The following is a 20,770-nucleotide window of genomic DNA, read 5'->3' on the forward strand; positions in this document are numbered from 1 at the left end:
CCTCCCCTGTCACACACACACACATTTGTGTTAATCTCCTGGGAGAGAGAGTAAATACTCTTTCTTTCTTCTCCCCCTTCTCAAATATGTGGAGGCAAGAAAAAAAAAAGTGTGTTGACCACAGTGATAAGAAAAGGCAAGTCATGTAACAATGTATAAATGGAAGGAATACTAACAAACATATCTTAGGTCAACCTGAATTTTGAGTAGTTTGTGAATCCATTTTATATTTTCAAAATGTAAATCCATATACTTTTGAATATAAGAATACACAACAGTCATTAGACGACTTCATTGGGAGTGCTTCCATATTTTAACTACAGAGAACTCAGAGAGAATAGGCATTATAGAACGGTGATATCTGAGAACCTGGGGTTTGGTATGAGATCCACATTCAAGGGCCAGTTGTATGGTATGTCCTTGGACAGTATGGTTAGTAATTCTGTGCCTAGATGTTCCCATCTGTGAAGTAGGAATGGTGAGAGTTCTAACACCAGACATATGATTGTAGCAGTTGAATGGGAAAAAATGAAGACGTGCACAGTGTTTAATGTGGCATGGTTCTTATATGGTTAGTGTGTCATCTTTTTTTCTTTTTTTGATGCCATATGGTGAGAAAATAAACCCTAATCCTCTTTATACATGTAGTCATTGTTGGAAATGTATCGGTTGGTAGAAAGAATTCATTTGTTTTCTCAAAAGAGTTCAAATTCCCAGAATGTCTGCTAGCAAGAGCAGCATCTTGGCCGTGCTCAGCTGCTACTACTCCTGAAGCTGGGCCATTCTGTTCTAGTCAGTTGGCGGCTACCTAATGGGATTTACAATGGACACAGATAATTTAACAGGCACAATTTATTATACCCCCTTTTTTAGAGTTAAAGCATTTTCAGTCAATTTTATGCTTAAGGGTTGATGAAACATTACTCAATACTTCCTAGATGGGTTTGGGACACTCAGAGAAATGGTAAGGATGGTCATAATATTTTTTCTCGCAGGGATAATTGATTATCACATCCCCAGGAGTGACAAATGGTAATGAAAGTAAAAGAAGTGAGTAAAAATATTAATGTCTCCAAAGAATCACTCAGTCACTTTTCTAGAGGCAGGTGACTTTTTACACAGTTTCTATTGGTGAAGCAAATACAAACTGAATTCTTGTGTTAAATGTGTTTACTTTTGCACCAAAAACAGTAATACCGACAGTGTGTTTCAATTAAAAGGAACCCTGGAGCAAAAATGTGTTCCAGTCAGGGGTAGAAGCAGAGTGTATCATTATCTCGTAGGCACAGCAGTCAAGATAATGAACAGCTAAGAAGACTGGACAATGGAAGGTGAAGTATGACTTGTCATGAAACTGTCAATAGACTCTGAGCTCACTTTCTATTAGTAGGTGCCGTGAAATTGCAGACATGTGCTGAGCAGCTCAAGAAAAAACTAAAGTAAAAGCGACCCGATAGTACTTAGTAATTTTAAGCCCGATTTAATATTTTGCCATTGTTATCAAAAGCCTTAAATCAATGATTTCAATGTTTAATTCCTCTTATTCTGAATTGATGGCCTGTGTTTATCCTCTATTGCCTTGACCTTGAGACAGAAATTCCTCAGGTACTTTTCCTTTGAGGGGATTTTTTTTTTTTTTTTTTTTTTTTTGGTTGTGCTTCTTTAGTATGTAGTGTAAGATTTGAATAAGGGTTGGAATTCTGTCCCTGCTAAGGGGCAATAGGATATTTTATAAATTATAGGAGAGATGGGCTGAAGATGTATTAGGTTTGTATAAAAATGGGTTGCTGCTGAACTGAGTCCAAGTGTAAACATCCTCAATGAATAAAGCTGGATAGCAGATAGGTCAAAATAATCTTAGAAGAGAATCAAGTTGGATGTCAAATGAAAAAAATCACTAATACTATAAATCCAAGAACATACATCGAAAAACAATTCATGTCTGGTGACAGAGGGATCAAGAAATTTAAAGTATAACTATATCTTATTCATTAATTCTTTCATTTGACACATATTTGGATACCCACTTCATGCTGGGTGTTGCTCTAGGTCCTGGGGACAGGTGAATGATAAGCAAGGCCTCTGCATGGAGGTAGGGAGACAGATAAGAGATGGATAAACAAATGGACACAATAATTTCACATAGCAATAAGGGAGATGGGGAAGATGGAACAGAGAGCCGGGGAGAGTGCCGGGGGTCCAAAGCAACTGTTCAATGACATCCTTGCTGAACAGAATATTTTCATCACAGGGGAAGAGGAAGCTAGAAGAAGGGAGAAGATGCAAAAAGAAGTTACAATCTTCCTAGCTTTCTCCTTAATGCTTAAATTCAAACTCCTTCCCCTAAAAAGAGTCAGAACCCCTCCTGGGCATAGATGCTGACATCTTTTGTAGGAGGTCTAGTGGTTTCTTCCTCCCCAGATCTGCCTGAAGTGTACAATCGGTGGGCACGTTGTACCTTTCTGTAAAGTGTCCCTGGGTTCTTTCATTCCTTTTGGTTCCTATGTAAGAATCTCTCTGCCCTCATATTAGAGAGCCTGCTGTCTGTACTAGAGCCATGTATCAATACTGCTGAGACAAAACCATGTCCCTTACAGATTCTTTGTACACCAAATGTCCAGTGCCAGGCACAGGGTAGACACACTATAAATATTTTCTGTGTGAAACAAAGAATGGAAAGAAAGTCTCAAAAAGTTAAGCTGTTAAGTCATGTTTTCATGAATAGTTCCTAAATATACTGGCAAGATTTACCATGATGAAGGTCTAGAACGGATTTCAAGAAAATTAGCAAGTGTGTTTTAAAATTCCTGAGTCTTGGGGCACCTGGGTGGCTCAGTTGGTTAAGCGTTCGACTTCGGCTCAGGTCATGATCTCGCAGTTTGTGAGTTCGAGCCCCGCATTGGGCTCTGTGCTGACAGCTTAGAGCCTGGAGCCTGCTTCGGATTCTGTGTCTCCCTCTCTCCCTGCCCCTTCCTCACTCCTGTTCTCTCTCTTTCTCTCTCTATCAAAAATAAAGTGAACATTAAAAAAAAATTAAAGTTTCTGGGTCTCAACCTTGGAGACTCATTCAGAAAATGTATCATGACATCTGTGCCTATATTTTTGTTTTACTTTCTCCAGTTGAATTTTAGCAGTAAGTTGTTTCACTAGTACTATTAGACTAGGGAAGGAGGCAAGGAAGAAATGAAGATTTACTCTTTCCATGGCTTCCTTGACTTTTGTTGTCTGTTTACCCTAATTTACTAATTTGCCTTTTAGTGAGTGGTGTATCTAAATGTAGCCAAACAAGCAAGATTTTTCTTACTGCATTTAAGAATTTAGCAGATAATGTGAAGGTAAATTTTGTTGTTTAAATTAAAAATTCGGGAGCCAAATGGGGCAAGATGCGGGCCTTCTCTTGAAACATGGTACAAAATCTGCCCATCCATACCAGCTCACCTGCCTACAATGAGATCAGTTCTCTCAATAGCCAGTAAGTTAGACACATTGAAGCATATTTAATAGTGTATATGTTCACACACTGAAAGATTTGGATAGTTAGGATTTCAGATTAGAATTCCACTTTTCCCCCCTATTAAATGCCAGCCGGGCTACTTGCATTACTGACTGTGGTTATGTTTGAATGTAAATGGGGGACATCTGGCGATATCAGGAGATCAAACGTTGGGAGTCTGCGTGATGACTCTCATCTGTTTGTCACCCAGCAGGTGTAATGGATGGCAGGCATGTGGGCTCTTTGCCCAAGTTAATGTACAGACCTAATATTTCGAGGGGAGAAGTTTTTAATTTGCAATTTTAGAGGATCACAGCTCAAGATAGATGTTTCGGGGTGGGGGCAGGTGGAGTAGATATTTTCCATAGCACCAGTTTCTTGAGTAAAATCACCGCTTTCTAGCCTACAGGCATTTCCCTTGTCCCGTTTCAACAAACTTCCTCAGCCCAATTTGTTATTCAAAAATTTATGGAAAATGTATGTTAAAGTGAAAAGGGTACATTGTGCAGAAAAGGGAAGCAGCTTGTAAGCATATCATTATGCGTGAGCCATGGGGCCCACAGATGGCACTTCTACTCAGAAACGAGAGTAGTGCCAAAAGCTAAACTCTAAATACATTTAAATCACATATCTTTACTTAAAAATGGAGTATTTTGGAAGGAAAAGCAGATGATATTTAAGTACACAAGTGGTATTCTTTTGTTCCTCATATAATAGAGCCCTTTACAAAAGTCCTTGCCTTCTAAGTGTGCAGTAAGCCTTTGATGCCTCAAATTCCCCAGAGGATTTAGTCGCGGTGCATGGCTCAGTTCTTAATAGGATTAACCATTGAGGTAGTACCTTGCGAGGAGAACGACTCTTCAAGTATCCTTACAGTTATTGAAAATTAAAGGATTTGTTTTGATTACTATGTTCAATGCTAACAGCAAACCTTTGTTTTGCACATTAGAAATAGTAACAAAAAATTATCATGACATACGGACTTCTTATTTTAATTGAAAATAAATTTAGTTCTTAGACTGTGCCAATCTTTAATTAATTGGGGGAGGCTAACGCCAAGGGATAAAACATTTGTTTGCTACTTAATATAACTATTTGGGGGAAATCTATGTTTTTTAATGTAGTAATCATGCTGATTTCTTGTTTGGAGGGTGTTTATATTTACACTTAATGGAAAAATTATATTTTCACGGGCAGAGTTCAGGTTGGTGATACTAACACGGTAAATAACCTGGTTTTTGTTTTGTTTTGGTTTTTTTGTTTGTTTCTTCTTTCTCAAGAGAGGCATTGATTCTACTACCACCTTATACAATGAGTATTTCACCTCTGAACTTGATTGTGAATAATATGCATCCTCAATTTTTATTGATGCCATTAGATCTGACAGCACTATGATTAAAACAAGCATTACTTGTATTTAAAATTACTTGTATTAAAAATTTAGCACATAACCTTTTATTTTAATATTCTAACAGCTTCATCTATTTAATGATTGTACTTTTAGGAAATCCAAAAGTACAATTGTTTCTGTATGACCTTTGGTATATGGGATCTTTAATTTTCAAAATATTGCAAACACATGTTATTTCCTTGTTTCTCTCCCTCCTTTTGAATTCTCTGATTCTGAAGTGCTGAATATGGAATAAATCTCTTCCAATTCTAATGACCTGTACTGAGTTGATGTGTACGTACGTATGTGTGCACAAGGGTGCATATGTACACACCTCTGTATAAGTACTGTTAGTGGAGAGGATAAATATGAACTATTTTTTAAAGAAATGCAATTTCCTTATTTTCAGCCAACCCCAAGTAAAAGATAGTGATGGCTGATAATGTGATGACAAATAGAAGTCCACTGGCAGTTATTCTTAATAGAAATATATAAATCAGTTATAAGTTTTAGTAAACTGATCATTTCAAACTGAGTGCTGATAAAGTGCTTCAAAAGTGTTTGTATGCCAGTGGGATGGATTGCTGTATTGATTCTTGCAAAACAAATTCCTACTTGTCTTTACTGTGAAAATTTATCATAGACCAGCACTGGTCATTGTCCATGTATTTGGCAACCAAATTCCTTATAAACCGAACACCCCAAGATTTTTCCTTTGGTTCCTTTTGTAGTTTTATAGCTTTTGGTGGAATGCTATGGCTATTTGTATTCTATGGTTATTCAGCATTCCAGACCATGCTCTCACCGGTGATGACTGTTGATACAAAGTTTTAGGTGCTTGGCTCACTTGATCACTTGTTTATGTGCTACCTTGAGTAATCCTCCCTGAGTGGTGAGGATGTAGGACCATGAGTGAGCAGGAAGAGGTTCCACTGTCCCCATAGCAGGGAGTGAGTAGGATGAATAACCAAGTAACCATTGGAGGGTATTGTGGGTGATAGTTGATATGAACAATTAAACAGTTTACTCATGAACAGAGATCAGATATGATAATTACTATATCACAAAACTGACTGAGTAGGTTGGAGCGTCAGTTAAGAGATGGCTACCATATACCAAGGTCAGACTCTTCTTTATGATTTCAAAAGCATTCTTATTCCATGGGTTAGCTCTCCATCTCTCCATAACTAAAATGAGATGACGATAATTTCACAAATCTCCTTATATGTTTCCATGCAAATCCAATGTCCCAGAATGTTTCAGTATAAATCAAATCTCAAGCAATGTCTTTCGGCAAGTTTTTATTTTTCCTTAATGAGTTGAAATTTTTCTCAAAAGGACCCATGTACATTCCTCAAAGTAAAGGAAATAATCAGCAAGAGATTCACAGTTTCTGGTGAGATCTACAAGTTTCTGCTTACACCAATTTATCCTGGAAAACAGTCTATTGTATCCTAAAAGCTATTCAACAAATAAAAACAGCCGTTATATGATATGGTACTCTTTCGCTTGTACTCTGGGCTTCCATATGAGTTCTATTATTTACTTTAGGCAAAGCAAATAAACCTCAACTATGAATTAATTATAATTAGTGACCGATTTAATATTTTCTTTTGCCTTCCTTTTTATATGTCTCCCTCTGAAACATGCTAGGCTGTAATACACAATTATTAGTTCAAGTTGAAGTGATTCTGTATAAAATTGGCCTCATATTTATTCATTCAGAAAATGAGCAGGGACAGAGTGCATATTTTATAAAACCCCAGTGATTTCTGTATCAGATAACCCTTAAGAAAAATAAGATTTGACCCTTTCAAAATTGCTTAATGAATTGGTATTACATGGAGTATCTTTTTAAATTTCTATATATTTTTTTTTCCTTTTATTGAAACCTTCAAACATAAGCTTTGGACCACAGACCCTGCATTTGAATGTTGAAAATATGATTGTGTTTTGATTGGTGTAGTGCATCTCTATGATAGAAACCATTTATTTTGAGCAAAATTATGCCTGGATTTGACAGATTATTGTGGGAATCTCTGTGTGAGAGATACAATGTTTTAAATTAATTCAAATGTTATCCTAAAGAGTGAATACTCAAAGATTCCGTATAGTGAGAAAAGAAGACTTCTTTGGCCTGGAATGGCTTTGGCGGGTATAAAACATACCGTAAAAAGAGAGATAAGTTATTTTAAATTTATTCTAAGCACACCTTGTTGTTACTATATGGCTGCTGATAATTTCTTTGTGATGTTGGTCAGAGCCACCAAAGATAATACTCTGCTAATTAATCCCTAACATATATTTGACAGTTCTGTAATCTATTTGTCACAACCACAGTGGGCCTTCAGATCCTTAGGGAGGCTTTGGGGACCTCCGGATGTTTTGAAATGTTTTCTCCTGGCTCCCTCCTAAGATCCAACTTAGCTAGCTTGGGGATATCAGTGAATTTCAAATAGCATTTGTGATGAGGCCGCTCTCTTGATCCACTATACAAATTTGCCATTAAAAGCAAATAAAATATGAGCTCCTCGTTGCTCTCCTGAAGCCCGAGGAACACATCCACAACCCCAGCAGTAGGTTTGGAACAGCAGATCAGCCTAATGCTCCCCTCGTGATAAAAGGAATGAGATGTACTGAACAACCATAACTTTATTAGAAAGATTTCTCTGCATAAAGCAGTGTTATATTTTAGGTTAGTGGATTTAATAACTTTGCGATTATGTAACTTTTCATGTCTTTCTGATACATGTTATTAGATAGCAAAATTTCAGGGGTTGGCATGCACCTTATACTTTAATGCACCTTCCTCAGCATGTGACATGGGTCCTTGAACAGAATTATTACCCGACTATAAGCATACAAACATGAATACAAAGACTTGTTTTCCTCATTAACCATTGTTATCAGCTAGAGAAGGGCCAACAGAAATATAATGCAAACCACATGTGTTATTTGAAATTTGCTAGTAGGCACATTAAAAGTAGTCAAAAGAAGCTGGTGAACTCAATTTTCTTAATATATTTAATTAAACTCAATATATCAAATAGTATTTTTCAGTGTGTACCCCAATATATAAATATTACTGGGATAGTTTACTTTTTTATATTAGATCTGTGAAATCACATACATATTTTACATTTACACATTGTTAGTGGCAGACTATCCACATTTTAAGTGCTCAATAGCCAATGGCCACATAACTGGTGGCTACCCTATTTGACAGTATAAACCCAGGGGTTGATGTAGTTTCTGATATTTGGGAACCACTCAATTAAATATTGGTCAAATAAATAAGCAAATGATACTAGCTGACTGGTTTTAGTATATCCAGATCAATCCATAATTTTCAGTGTTATAAAATTATCTTATTGTTGGTCTAAATGTCCCATTATCAAATTTCCTAATTAAGGAATAGAGAGATCTTTTATTTGGACTTAGAATATTCCTTTTTTTGAATAAGGCTTCAGTTCCTAAGCAGTTACAAGAACAGTAGAAAAATCAGAGTGGCTTGAGCATACTGTAAGTCATTCGGTCTAACTCATTTCATTTCCTGCTTTGTGGAATGGAACTCACATGCTCATATTTTTATGTCTCTGAAATCTTTATTTTTATTCATTAGAAAGAAGTCAGTTCATTAGCATTTACTAATCTCCCATTTCTCACACAGTACCATCACTCTCTTTATATCTAAGGGGAAGATTGTTAACATTTCTTTTAAGCCTATAAACTTAATTTCCATTAAGAGAACTGGTACTTTGAATGAAAATAACAACATCTTGCAATTTTTATTCCTATTGTCTGGTTTTTATAGGTTTGTCTATATCATTTCATTTTGTGGCACTTCCTATTGTATGGAATAGGGAGACTGATATTTGCTTAATTTTTCTGACTTGTATGTTTAATGATAGAAAAGTCCATCTAAAAGATGCAAAGTAAGACGTTCCTAAATTATTTCTCAGATGTTAGGAACATTTAGTTAATTTAAATAGCTCACTTTAAATTCTCAAATTTTTGATAAACATTAAATGAAAAGTTAAAATGATTTGATTGAATCAAAAGGAGACACAGATTAACTGCCTCAGTAATCTAGAAGGTGCATTTCTCATGTAGGAAAGGGCTTGGCATAAAAAAAGATGGCTGGCATTGTCCTATTTATGCATAGTTTTGTCTATTCCAGGTGAATTTATTTATAGAGAGATATCTAGAATGATGGCCACCAATATGTAAGCAGCAGTTATCACTGGCTAGTGTACTTTCAAATGATTTTTCTGTTTGTTTTTATTTAACTATACAAATTTTTTTACAATGATACAACAAAAAAATATTTGAAAATATAGGATTCATTGTAGTTATGTAAAATCCCATGTTTAAAGTCAAACAGAAATATACATTTCAGAAAAATTAAGTTTAGGTTTGTTAGTTTTATTATAATTTAATAACATATTTAAGTTCAATCAATACATGTCTTATCAGATCTATTGTAATACAGATGAAAGCCTAATAAATAGTAACATTGGCAATAAATGTATGCCTTAAAGCATGCATCATTTGTTACTGAATATTTGATGAATGGCATACACTGATCAAAAAATAATTTCCATTTATCCATTTGACAAATATCCATAATACATATAACAAAATAGGGGGTGAGTTTCATATGTTACGAATTAGTGGATTTTGATATAATTCTATTTTACAAATAAAAATAAATAATAATAATAATAGCTAACATTTAGTATGGAATATTCATTAAATGAATTATGTATGTAATCTTTATAATAACTCTATGAGTTAGATATTATTATTATCCCTAAGACTCTAAGGAATGCAGAAGATTAAAACTTGTCTTGGGCCGCATGGCCATTCAGTGTTTTCGTCACAAGTTAAACACAAGCAGTTTAACTGTTGAGCCTAGAAAGTTTATCATTACTCTGTACTGAATATACTATGTATACTGACTATACCTGTTTTTATTTTACCTTCCAGCAGCAGGCTTTTGAATTTATAATTAATATGATATAAAATAACAAAGCAACTACCAGATCTCTTGCCTAAAATATATAGCTGTTATTATAGTCTTGTTATTATAGAGAATTCTTCAGTAAATTTCTAAGCTAGCTAAGACAAGTATCTGACTCAAGGGTAGGTTCATCTACAGGTCCAAAGATGAAGCTCAGTGACTTGCCCAAGGCTGCACAGCTAGTCAATGGAAAGGCATGGAAGCTTCCTTTGTACTTTTGAGGCTTACTTGTATGATTTTGTGCCATTCCTAATTATGAAAGTAATTTTTAGATTCAACCCATTGGTGAATCTTCTTCAAAATATTCTTACAATTTTATTTAGTAATAAAATTGTTAAATTGTGGCTTTTTATACCATTAAAAACTAATATTCTGGAGAGATTAAAGGATCAGAACTACACAAGTGAGTAAACAGACTTGATTATAAGGACACCTAGTTATTACAAGGTAGGATATAATTAAGTGCTAAAGTTGTATGATACAAAGACAATAAAGGCTGTAGAGTTTCTAAGAAAGAAATCAAAGAACCATATTGCTTTGCTGGGCTCTGATTGCCAAATTGAAACTTGAGAAAAGAAAAGAAAAGAAAAACAAAACAAGTTTACATAAGGTCTTACAATTCTGTCTGGTCTTGTCAGTTTGTCTTTTAAAGACATAGTCTTGATTAGACATATTCTGTATCATTCCCTTATAAGCAGGTTATAAAGCTACCAAAATAAGGAAGATAGCACAACAAGGAAAGCAGAAATTGTGATTAACATTTGTTGTATGCCTACTGTGTGCCAGAAATATTTTCTTTCCTTATTACTCAATTTAATAGGTGTTCTTCCTCTGCTCCCATCTTACAGTTAAGAAGACTGAGGCTCAGGGGGTCTGAAGAACCTGGTATGAGATTGATTAGTGACAGAGTCACAGTTCAAACTCAGGTCTGCTGTGATTTAAATTCCATACTCTCCACTATACTGTGACAAGCCCTCTTAACTGTCTGCAAGATCAGTATGGTAGCACCTAATGTTGATTCTATATTTCCAAGAGTCTTTGAGGAGGACAAGGAGGATTTTCAGAGTGGTCAGGAAGGATAGAGTCATCAGCCTGAAAGTATTGTTTGCTCTTGTGAGGAGGGTGTCCAGGAGTGTGTTATCCGGCTGTGGCCTTATATGGGAGCTGGAGATAGGCTCAGCCAGACTGAAGCTCCAGCTCACCAGAGGATCTAATACCCTGCCTTAGAAATGCTGGTTTAGGAAGGACTCCTTTGTTTTACAGTTAGAGATACACATTTAGTGTCCAAGATCAGAATGACTTGAGCAAAACTAAGTGATTAAAGCTATTTGTTTTCCATTGTTGTCATTCCTTCTTTGTTGACCTCTCTTTCTTTTTTGCACTAACACCAATCCCTTTGTGAACTTAGGAAATCACTCTTTGCCTCCCTCATGGCCCCAGTTCTACTGGCCAGGGGAGAAGAGAACATAATGAAAAGCAAACATCTTAGTGTGCATTCATTTAATTATGTGGACTTTTTGGGGGGAAGAGGACATGTTTGTATTTTTCAAAAGAGTTCATCATTAGAAGGCGAGCTCAAAATCTCTGTTGGTGACATTCCAGGTATAACATTGGAGTGTTGGTAACAACAATGACAATAGTGACAGGTGATGTGTATTAAAATGGTGCTATGTGCCAAGCACTGTACTAAGTGCTTTTGATGGATCTTTATGTTTAATCATCACAACATTTGTATGAAATAGGTGCTATTATATCCCCATTTTAGATGATGAAAGCTTAGGTTATTTGCCCAAAGCAAGTTATATTGGAGTCAGGGGACTTTCCTGTGATATAATATTACTCCTGCATTCTATTGACCATGGTACTAATTAGCAAGTATTTGAATTTAAAGGTTGGCAAAATAATGCTTAGATTGTATGGATGAGTAAACTGTATATTTAAAGATGAAATAATTCATTTGTAAATGTAAAGAACAAGCTTCAAATCTGTATATTGCTAGAAAGATGTGCTTATTCTCCCATTGTAATACTATATATTTCAGTGTTTATATTATAAACAGCATCAGATTTAAAGGATAACGAATGGGTATAGTATTGTGGTAATTTTGTCTTAACGATAATGGTGTGCCATAGTCAAAATGACTGATTTAATTAATAGGTTTTATAACCATATTTTACATTTCTCTGATGAAAGATATTCTCAAGGGTAAGGTGTACAATTTAGCTTATTTATCTCCTAATTCCAACTTTCCTACATTTTGAGGAGATATAGTATTTATTTGCATTTTTATTCTTTTTTTTATGTGCTCATTTGAAACTTATCTATTTTCTTTCTCTCTCTCTCTTTTTTTTTTTTTTTTTTTTTTTTAACAGTTACATCCAGCTTTTTATTGCCTAAGAAGACTGGGGCTTGCTTCGTTGCTTGGCTTTGCTGTGGAGCAGTCCTGTAAAGCCAGCTGAATTGCACATTGAAGATCTACCCTTTTGGTGAGTGGAATCATAGCTACAATTTTGTGTTTTGCTCTGCCTCATGTTGTTTGTATTGTTGACCAAAGTGCTTTGATACAGAGCACAAAATAGGGCTTTTCCAGCTCCGTGTAGAAAACCTGGCTTCTTTTTTTTTTTTTTTTTCCTTTTTTTCCTTAGGGACAAAAGTAATTTGTCCTGTCATTTTCTTTCTCTGAAATCTGCTATTGTCTGTCTCTCTCTTCCAACCCAATTGAATGACTACAATTCTTCAGTCATGTATCTGCCTCTTGTCTACCTGGATGTGTCCCCTCTGGTACCCCCTCCTTATCCCCTGGCTTCTACAAATAATTTGGTCATCAAACTTTTCATATTTGCTATGTACACATGGAAATAAAAGGTGATGTTTGTGGTCAGTTGGGCCACATAGCATTGCATTGAAAGAAAAACTTGGCCCCCTTGATCTGTTTAATGTTGTTAATCTATACATGCAATAAGACAACAAGCAAAAAGGAAACCAGCAAGCCTTTCTGATGTTCCTAGTAAAATCCTCTGTGTTTTTATTGCTCCTTAACTGGTATTCTCAATATATTTCTACAGCATCTAGCACCATATATCAAATGGCTTCCTAAGGCTTTTTCTTAGGCATTCTGCATACATTTTTCTCCAGTCTTTTGCTTTTCAGATCTTGCTTTTTATATTTTTACAGGTCACACCTCAGCAAGACAGTGCACTTTGGGGGTGAGAAAATTAAAGGGTTCTATGGGGACAATTAAAAATACATTTTGCAACTCTAATTTGGAGATGGATCATCTGACTTAGCTAAAACCTCAGTTATAGAATAATTTTAGTAATTTGAGTATTCATGCAGATATTATAGCCAAGGATAAGATAGGGGAACAGTTAAGATAGAGACTTATGAGTGACTAGATGGATAAAAGGAAAAGGTATCTGGATTAATTTTTTTCTTCTTCTTCTTTCTTCCCTTTCTATCCTTTTTTTTTTATTTCTAGCAGATATTGTTTGTGTTTTTTGTTTTGTTTTGTTTTGTTTAGTTTTCTTTTTCCTGTGAAAATGAGGCAGAAAGTAAAGGGAAGTTCTTAGGTGGCGAAGTAAGTGAGAATGTGTTTACGGGCAAGGTTGATGATGTGGATACTTTGATGAAGAGGATGTGCATAATGCAATAATCAGACAGCCTGGCTGGAACAGTGAGTTTGGAAAGTACTTACAGAGCATATAATATTATGCCTGGATGGGAATCTCATGAGGCTGTAGTGAGAAGTAAAGTAGATGATGCAGTTAGGTACTTAGCATGGTACTTAGACACATAGTCAGAGATAAATGAATGTTATCTGCAGTTTTGGCTCCATTTTGATGGTAAAGAAACTGAAGTCCAAGCAATTTGTCTGAAACCTACCTTTCTACCACGACTAGTTTTCCACATTTTTTTCTTGCTGTCCCCACATGTTTTCTTGGTTATGTGGTTTGAGCTGAGGGAATCTTCTATTGGGGTAGTGGTGACTTCTTTTTGGATTACACTATTTTTAGATTGCGAGAAAGGCACTCAGTGGGACAATGCTCAGCACACTTTAACTATCTCTGAAGCATAATTGTTCCTAGTGTCTTGGAGGTCAGATCCAAACTGGGTTGTGTAAGGAAGGCTTGAATTTATTAGAGTACATCTCTGACTTTAAGGACCCTAGCACATAGATTAGGTGCTATCCATTTCTAGAAATATCCCCTAGTACCACTTTTTTTCTTGGAAACGTGGGTCCATCATTGTTTTGGTTCTTAAGGAGACATCACTGAGTACTTAGGAAATCCATTCTATATGTAGAGTTGTCAATTTTGGCAGAAATGGGAAGGGGTATGGTGAAACAGACCTAAGACTCTGATATATCCTATGTAACCCATTTATCCTCTTCCAGAGCAAGTCATAGATTGGAACACTGCAGGTAGGTTAGATGGAGCCAGACCTGGAAGAATAGAGCCTACCATGAAGAGTAAGGCCCATATTTCAGGTTCCTAGAGGGTTTTCTTGACCTTGGTAGATTCAATGATCATTCCCTCTTTTTCTCTTTCTTGCTCATCCTCCTAATCTTATCATCTAATATAATTCTCTGACTCAGTTTCCTGGAAATGATGGGTCTTTGGTACATGGTTGTCAGGGAAATGGAAAATGAGGACTATTGTATCAATGTAGGAAGAGAGAAAAGGCTACATGATTTTAGGAACCATGTTGATAATAAAAGCAAATCTTAGGATGTAAGTGATTTGCCTAGCATGCTGGCCTGGAAACTCATTGAGTTTTCTCAGTGCTCTCATTAGGTCTGGCCATCATTTAGTTAAGATAATTGACTCTTGCTGGGGCGCCTGGGTGGTTCAGTCGGTTAAGCATCGACTTCGGTTCAGGTCATGATCTCACAGTTCGTGAGTTTGAGCCCCGCATTGGGCTCTGTGCTGTCAGCTCGGAGCCTGGAGCCTGCTTCAGATTCTGGGTCTTCCTCTTTCTCTCTGCCCTTCCCCCCGCTCCCGCTCTGTTTCTCTCTCTCTCTCTCTCTCTCTCTCTCTCTCTCTCTCTCTCTCTCAAAAATAAATAAAACATTAATAAAAACTAAAAAAAAAAAAAAGATAATTGACTCTTGCAACCACAAATGTTTTGAATTCTGGCTAAATAATCCAGTCTATGAGACAGGGCTTGGCTTGCAGAAAACTGCTGTCAACTTTCTCAAGTCCTTCATCCTAACTGTCTGGCACTGTAGTTTACATTCTATTGAACCTGTTTTCAAGAAATACCTACCTACTTAGCAAAGAACTTCATAAGACTTCTGCCATCTGCTGTTCAATTTAAAGTGTCATGTCCAGCCCTAATAGAATAAATGAGAGTAGCCTAACTAGGCAATGGGCTTTGTAAGCATAAACCAGTGTTTGCCCAAGTTTTTAGTTCCCATCCATACTTTCTCTGGCTTTTTAAAATTTTTTTCTTTTCACTCAGGCTTATTACTGAAATTTTAAATACTACTCTCCTTCCTCATAAGAGGCAATACATATATTTATTATAATGTAATTAACTACTAGATCATAGCTTATGAGATCATATTCTTCATACTAAAGCATAGGCTTTCTTAAGAATAATGCCATATTTTTGCTTGATCAATATATTTCAGTTAGTAGATCAGTACCTTAAAAATTTCTATGCAACTTCTTTTGCTTAACTGGAATTAGTGTATAAAATGGTTTTACCCCCTATTGAATTCATAGAAAACATTAGATTTAAATGTAGATTCTCATAGTTCTCATAGACACTCATATATGCTTTCAACCAGGCTAGGATGAGATACAAGATGTGATTCTGTTGTCACTAAAAATATGGGGTTTTTGGCTATTTTTCACTATTTACAAAATGAAGATAAAAGAACTTAAAAATCATGAGAAAAACCCTGATCTTTTGAAAGAATGCCATTGGTAAGGGCTAGGTAGAACCAATGTTATTCAGTTTTTGATAGTAATAAATTGAAACCCTACTTTAGGTAGAAATTTTGGGATAATTAACAGATCTACACGAAGGCTGTGTTTTTAGCAACATATCCTGCAGTGGGTGACGTGTGGATTTAATTCCCTATCAGTGGAATACAAGTTGACATTTTTCACTTTCCTTCCCATTTAAAGGTTTTGTAATAATCAGTATGTACTGAATATATAAGTGACCTAGTCTCTTTAAAAATAAGATTAACTTTTTTTTCCCCTCTAGTTTAAAATGCACTTCTGTGTAAGCACTGAAACTATTAGCACTATGATGAAAGTAATACACAGAGCTTTTTTTTTCTTTTCCTTTTTTGCCAGCATAGAAACAGATTTTAATACTTAACATCTAACCTTTAAGATGAGAGCATTTTGAGATATTTGTTTTCGACACTATATACCTGAGATGCCTGTTAACGTTGTGAGATTTACAACAGGTTTTCTTTAAATATTCCAAATTCTCCAATATATAGTCATGCAACATTATATATTTCACAAAATATTTCCTTGAAAATTTAAAGACTAAAATAGAGCTTATGTAACCAGAACAAATATATAATGTGTGTGTGGTGTTTTAGTAAAACAGTTATGAAGGGTTAAAAATGTAGATAGGAACAGTTATTAAATACATGTCATGTACTACATTTAAAATTTTTTCTCAATGTAAATTATTTTATTTAACATAAAACTAAAGTCCTCTTAATCCTGAAATCTGAGGTCCCAAGAGGTTGCTCATCTTTGCATAGCTAAAAAGGAGACAAGCCTTAATTTTTAGTCCAGTCTGTTATTCCAGATACTGATCCACTAATTGAAATATTTTGAACAAGTAAAAGTATGGGATTATTCTAGAGAAAGTCTAAGTTTTATTATGAAGAATATGATATGATAAGCTATGATCTAGTAAATTAATTACATCAATTTTAAATTATGAAACTTTTGTTAAATCCTGTTGTCACTTATACTGAAGTGTGAATAGCATGCTTACCAATGTTTGCCAACTATCATTGGATGTAGATTTTGGTGTTCGAGTCCTGGAGTACATAAATCAATGAGATATTTGTAACGTAGAATAAGAAAAGTAATTATAAAATGCTATTTAAATTTTTGAGTAGCTCATTTGGAAAATTGAGTGGGAATATCTTTGAATAGCTTAGTTTACTATTACAAAACAGTTACAAAAAAAATAATAAAAGTGGTCTGCAGAGGTTTTTTTGTATCATTAGAACTATGTAAGCCAGGATGAACAAATAGAACAAGCACTTTAATGAGGTGTTAAGAAAATATGGAGATATTGTAGGGTTAGTTCCAGACCACCCCAATAAAGTAAATACAACAATAAAGCAAGTCAAATGAATTTACTGGGCTCCCAGTACGTATAAATTTTATGTTTACACTATACAGTAGTCTATTAAAAGTACAATAGCCTTATGTCTAAAAAAAGGACGTATCTTAATTTAAAAATACTTTATTGCGAAAAAAATATGCTAACCATCATCTGAGCTTTCAGTGGGTCATAATCTTTTTGCTGGTGGAAGGTCTTGCCTTGATGTTAATATCTGCTGACTGATCAAGGTGGTGGTTGCTGAAGGTTGGGTAGCTGTGGCAATTTCTTAAAATAAGACAAGGCCGTTTGCTGCGCTCTTTCTTTCCTGAGCAATTTCTCTGTGGCTTGTGACTCTGACAGCATTTTACCCCCAGTAGAACTTTTTTCAAACTTGGAGTCAATTCTCTCAAACCTTACCACTACCACTACTTTATCAACTAAGTTAATGATACAATAATCTCAATGCTTTTTTGTCATGTCAACAATCTTTACAGCATTTTCACAAGGAGTAGACTCCGTCTCAAGAAACCAGCCTCTTAGCTCCTCCACAAGAAGCAACTCATCATCCATTAAAGTTTTATCATGAGACTGAAACAGTTCAAATATAATAATAATGAAAAAGTTTGAAATATTGCAAGAATTACCACAATTTGACAGAGACATGAAATGAACAAATGCTACTGGAAAAAATGGCATCAGTAGACTTGCTAAATGCAGGGTTGCCATGAACCTTGAATTCGTAAAAATGCATTGTCTGTGAAGTGCAGTAAAATGAAGCACAATAAAATGAGGTATCCCTGTATAAGGGAAGTAATAATATGATGAGTCCCATTTGACTGAAAAACCAACAGATTAAAAATACATTGTGAAAAGGTCAATTTAATATAAATATCATCATACATAATATCAATTTTAAATAAGTCAAAATATTATAGGTGAGGTATTTTAATGGATATTTGCTTGTGTGTGTGTGTGTGTGTGTGTGTGTTGTGTACTTACATACCATATTCAACTCCATAGAAAATGGGTTATAAATGTAGGCATCCTAGGGGCACCTGGATGGCTCAGTCAGTTAAGTGTCTGACTTTGGTTCAGGTCATGATCTCATGGTTTGTGGTATCAAGCCCCGCATCGGGCTCTGTGCTGACAGCTCAGAGCCTGGATCCTGCTTCGGATTCTGTGTCTCTCTCTCTCCCTGTTCCTCCCCTGCTCGCACTCTGTCTCTCTGTCTCTCAAAAATAAAGATTTAAAAAACTTAAAAAAAAAATGTAGGCATCCTAATAAAGAATGTAAGAATATAGGGCCATAATCATACAAAGAATAAAATATCAAGAACATGGGGAAATAAATAAATATAACAGTTGATTCTCCTTATTTGTGGCAGTCATGTTCTGTGAAGTTGCTGGGAACAATGAATTAGCAAGTACAGAACCATTGCCTCTAGGGGAAATACAGGATTAGATAAGTGCAAGCCTCAAGTCCCAACATTTTCATCAGCCAATCAACAGATCAATATGTAACCTTGTTTTATGTGTGTTTCTGTTTAAGGACATCTTATTTAATATATGTTGTTGATTCATTAACATTGAACTCATGGCCGACAGCACTGTAACTCCTGCCTGACCAAAGCTTACCTAGCACATGTATTCTCTCCATAAGACACATAACAGCCTTCTTAGACTTGGGATTCCCAGGTAGCACTTAACTATGTGCTTGGGGTGGTCATTTAAAACAGCAAAATCAGCAAGAAAAAACCACAAAAATGTAAAAGGTGTGGCACCAAATAGACCATGAAAAGGACTTGTTTATAATATGAGCACTGAAAAAAGAAGGCACGGCATTGCCTTGTTACATCTCAGCCCGGAACATGTGTACTGGGCAACTCAAAATTTTCACTGCTTTGTGTGTGACTGTAAAAGTACCAGGAGTCACCAATAAAGGAAGCCAAAAGTAGATAAACCTATGTTCAGTAATTAATATTTCAGTATTTTATCTTATTTGGAAATCTAGATATTCAATGAATATCCAATATTTAACCTAACTCGGTATACTTTTAAGTTTTCAGTTACCAAAAAGATTTTGGAAACTACTTTTAAGTAGACATACCATAAGCATAAATATTATTGAAAAGTAGGTTTATAAACTTTTTCATTACTTACATACCTTACTTGTTAACAATTATGTTTAGATTATTTATGAAAATTTTATGATATTGAATGTCTAACCTTCATCTTGTTATCTGTTATTTTTCTTGTTGACAAATTCTGTAACTGAGACAGCATAAGACTGACTTTCAGTAAATCTAGGTAGAATAAGAGTATTATTATATCCAATGCTGATAACTCTAAAGACATGCCTGTTTTACTTAAGCCAACAAACTTAAATCAGCGTTTATTTACCAAACGTTATCCTAGATCACACGAACTTGAAAATCATTTGGGTTAGTTTCTATATTTATGAGAGTATACTTGATTTATATAAATGGTTGTTTGTCTTTACAAATCAATTATGGCAATGCCATCTGGAGGTAGAAAAATATCACAAATCTATAACACACATACATAGATGCATGTAACATAGACACATGCAGAGATCTTAAAGCTTTCATTTTAAAATTCTAGCAATGAGAGGGGCACCTGGATGGCTCAGTAGGTTAAGCATCTGACTTCAGCTCAGATCACGATCTCATGGTTTGGGTTCGTGAGTTTGAGCCCCACGTCCAGCTCTGTGCGGACAGCTCAGAGCCTGGAGCCTGCTTCGGATTCTGTCTCTCCCTCTCTCTCTGCCCCTCCCCCTGCTCGTGCTCTGCCTCTCTGTCTCTCTCAAAAATAAACATTAAAAAAAAATAAAGTACTAGCAATGAGAAAAGTATGATAGTGGAAAACTCACTAGTTTATAAAAGGAGAGTTGAATCCAAATTGTGTTTCTGGCGAATAGAATAAGTTAAAGTTACCTGCTCAGATGGCTAAAGCTTTTACTAATGTTTGTGGAAAGGCTTTTAAATTTTTTATTCCAATTTCCATATAGCTTTATTTTCTTTCTTTTTCTCTTTTTATTCCCCCTACCCCCCCCCCCCCCCCCCATCACACACACTAAGAATTGTCTCCTTGAAGTTTGCGTATCAAGAGAATGCTCTGGGTTCCTAGAGAAGACCAGGTAGAATATTTTTATCTCAAAGGCACAGGGAAAGTATGCAAATTTCTCCAAGAAAGGCTTTTGTTTCTTTAATCCAGATCTTTCACAATATGTGCAAACCTTTTGAGATGAATAGGGGAGGTTTGGGGATTGGCAAAAGGGATAGGTGGTGTTTGAATTGTTTCTAGAGCCACATTTCTGTTCTTAAAAAGACTCAATTTGTAAGACAAGTACATTTTTTAAGTCCTCAAAGAACTGGGTTGCAACTGGAATGATATCCAGAAGCTGGCCCAGCTATCAAACTACATTATCCTCAATTTGCTTCTTTATATCAAGAAGAAGATCTTCAACTAAGATTGAAATCAAAAGATCCCTATATTCTACATTTAGAGCTGTGTTTCTTCAGAATGGTTTGGTA

At 35.4% G+C, this 20,770-nt stretch overlaps 1 protein-coding gene across 11 annotated transcripts in view; it reads left to right on the top strand.

Annotated features, from left to right (window-relative positions):
* Positions 1 to 20,770, top strand: part of TENM2 (teneurin transmembrane protein 2) — a 1,291,038-nt gene that overhangs the window by 133,546 nt on the left and 1,136,722 nt on the right. For all 11 annotated transcript variants that reach the window (XM_053907069.1, XM_053907085.1, XM_053907075.1 and 8 more), the window contains exon 2: positions 12,279 to 12,392. The gene's annotated coding sequence lies outside the window, so the exon portion shown is untranslated. The remainder of the gene's footprint in view (positions 1 to 12,278; positions 12,393 to 20,770) is intronic.

This window comes from Panthera pardus, unplaced genomic scaffold (genome assembly GCF_024362965.1).
Source record: "Panthera pardus isolate Hobbes unplaced genomic scaffold, ASM2436296v1 HiC_scaffold_2, whole genome shotgun sequence".
NCBI lineage: Eukaryota > Metazoa > Chordata > Mammalia > Carnivora > Felidae > Panthera > Panthera pardus.